The sequence below is a fragment of the Borostomias antarcticus genome, assembly GCF_949987555.1.
Source record: "Borostomias antarcticus genome assembly, contig: scaffold_86, whole genome shotgun sequence".
NCBI lineage: Eukaryota > Metazoa > Chordata > Actinopteri > Stomiiformes > Stomiidae > Borostomias > Borostomias antarcticus.
In genome coordinates, this window is record NW_028176652.1 from 380,024 (window position 1) to 383,122 (window position 3,099).

Here is a 3,099-nt window from a genome sequence, read left to right on the forward strand (position 1 = left end):
AGCGATACATTACATAGGCTACAATGAGCATGCGCGAGGGCAAAAACTCAGTTCTACACAAGTGTGATTAGAAACGTACGCATACATTGGTATTTGTTTTTATGCATCAATAATTGGTATTTGTTTTTATGCATCAATAATTCTGATCACACATAAAAATGACTTTTCAATAATTCCCAGTAACAGTGTATAAGTATGAGCTCTGAAGCTCCACAAACCTATTCACATTGTCACTTGCTGCTACAGGGAGCCAGTGTATGGAATAGAGAAGGGCAGTTGTGTGGGAGAACTTGTTGAACAGTTGAACACAAGGCAAGCTGCAGCTTTCTGGACAAGCTCCAGAGGTCTGATGGCTGACGCCAGGGCCCCAGCAGGGAGGGAGTTGCAGCAGTCCAGGCGGGAGATGACAGGAGCCTGGATGAGCACCTGTCATCAGTGAGGACGGGTTGAATCCTCCTGATGTTGTAGAGCAGTAACCTGCAGTCAATTTCCATGAAACTCTTGGAATGGTACTATCAAATGACTAGACAATTTTACATGAAATAAAACCACTGACGTATTGCAAAGAAAACATTTTATTTCAGATATTCAAAAGGCAGTGCTACAGGTGGGCTCTTTCCAGCACTGTAGCTGTGGGTTGAGAGAACCACCATGAAAACATCTACTGGGTGTACTAGTGCCAGTAACAGGAATTGCAGTTGCAATACACAATTAATTTACTTGGGAACAGACCACCTACCATGGTGAGGTAGACAAACAGGGAGTGAAAGAGAAGAAGATAGAAAGAGGGAGAGAGGGAAGAAGAAAACAGAAACTTTGGCAGCCTAAGCTGTGGGTCTGGTACAGTACTGTACATGTGCAGTGTTAGATCTGGGACATTATTTGGTGTGGTCAGTTCTCACCCACTAGGCGATGGTACAACCCTGACATGAGTGAATCTCACAGTCTAGAGAAAGAGAGAAAGAGGGAGAAAAAAATGAGTAGGGTTAGATAGACGTATACTGGATGGGGATAAAAAGGTATAGACCATGATATTAGGTAGCTACCTGGATGAGTCCTCTAAAGACAAACGAAAGACGTCATTCCCAAAAACGATCTGCCTTAAATGGCACATTGTTCTCAGAATAGCACCACACTCACGTAGCTTGTGAAAGTGTGTCGATGCTGTTGACCCCAGGCATGGAGCAGACCAGACGAGCCTTCAGGAAGGTGGTCCACTTATTACCAGGCTCCTGTAGCCCCTCAGGTCATTCTGTTGGATGGATCACATACACTGAAACTCATGGGTTTCAGCTGGCCAAAGACTCAATGGGTGCTTTGACTTGTTCACTGGTAAATGCAAGCATGCATAATGTGGTGTGATAAATACAGTCTGTTATTGAGTGTGAGAGTGTACTAACCCTCACTTGGTCCTTGCGAGGTGTATGGTTGCCACCTGTCTAGTCTCCCGTGTGTGTGTCTGCGTGCATGCGGGTCCTCCCACTCAGCTGGCGAGCTGAGGAGTGCGACATAAAATATGCAGGTATACATTTCTCACTAAAGATTTTGTTGATACTACCACTGGGTAGTCTCAGTTAGTTTGTAACTTTAATGCGCACGCGCGCACACCCACACACACACACACACGGTCACAATCATCTCCATGACGGCAGGACCATGTCACTGGAGCTGACAGTGTGGCGCCGGCTGGTCTGCTTCCTCCTCTATGTTCTGGTCTGGTTTGACCGGGACCGGCCTCAAGCCACACACTGGGTCTATGGAGATCTCCTCATAGTCTGGACTGGAGGGAAGGAGGTGTGAAAGCGAGAAAGAGATTTTCTTAAAAATACATCAAATATGAACAAATGCACAGACACAGACAAAACACACACTAACACAAAGACAATCACTTCTGGATGTATAGATCCACTTCTAGAACCTCTAATAACGCTATCTTACTGTGATAGAGAAAGAGTCAGACATGCAGATCAGGCCATCATGTACTGAATGAGGCCTCTGCCAGCCAGGACAACAGACGCTCTGAAATGCTTTAGTTTGCCTACTTGCACTCAGGACATCTCCAGGTCCCTCTCTCACAGTTCAGCTGCAGGTACAGTAAGACTCCAGATCAATACACTGCAGGTGAAAAGGGAGAGAGAGAGAGTGGGGGTTAAAGGAAGAAGTGTGATTTGTTCTGTGTATGACTGAAAGCGTGTTGTGCGCCTGTATGTGTGTATTTGTACATGTCACTATTCTCACCTGTATGTGTCTGCAGTCGTGTCCTTGCAGCTGGATGCGTCTGAATGTGATTTGGACATCTATGGGACACTTTGATGGATGTCTCTTCCACTCAATCCCCACCATTCAGTCCTGGGAGAGTTCCACTGCTCAAGTTTCTCTTGACAGACAGAGAGAGTGGGAGAGAGAGAAAGGGAGAGAGAAGATCAACAATGAAGACCCACACGCTTGTACACATACAGTAGGACCCCACTTATCCGAACCCAACGGGACCACAGGTCGTTCGTATCTCTGAAATGTCCGGATGACTGAAACGTATGTTAAAATGCACCAAATTCAATAAGTGGTATACTTGTTTCATATAGACTCATAATAGACAGATAAATACCCTTAATTACTTGTGAAAATGCATCAAAATTGCAATCAAATAGCCAACTAAACTGATACAGCCTAGCCTATAATAGGCCTACAGTACCCTATAATAAGATAAACAAATTTCCACTTGAGTGCGTGCTTTGATCAAATTCAGTAGCCTACTTTATTCTCAAATGAGGCCTACGCTGCATCGATAGGCTACTGTATTCGCAGAACAAAATGGTATAGCCTATAAACAACCCAACATTAAAACAATTATAGCAAATGATAATCAATCAATAAATAAATGAAATGACAGACAAGTTGTCCTGTCTTAGGCTATTGTAGCCTAAAAGAAAGTCTCTAAAACAACCGATGTAGGCTATAGGCTGTAGGCTATTATTTAACAAATACAGTAGGCCTAGTAGGCTAATCTACATTCTCACAACACGTCTGTGTTCCTGAAGTCCATTAACTGGGAACGAAAAATGACTCGATACTCCTCTGCTTCAGGTTGCTGACGCGCTT

At 44.2% G+C, this 3,099-nt stretch overlaps 1 long non-coding RNA gene across 2 annotated transcripts; it reads right to left on the reverse strand.

Moving 5' to 3' along the window:
* Window positions 1-601: 601 nt before the first annotated feature.
* Window positions 602-2,111, reverse strand: LOC311328223. 2 transcript variants are annotated; one of them, XR_014631186.1, is made up of 4 exons: window positions 2,043-2,111; window positions 1,401-1,780; window positions 1,141-1,252; window positions 602-946 (listed from the first exon to the last, which is right to left on the reverse strand). It is a non-coding gene; the product is annotated as an uncharacterized lncRNA (long non-coding RNA). The 2 variants fall into 2 exon arrangements; XR_014631187.1 differs by having other exon boundaries at window positions 1,141-1,780.
* Between the last annotated feature and the right edge of the window lie 988 nt (window positions 2,112-3,099).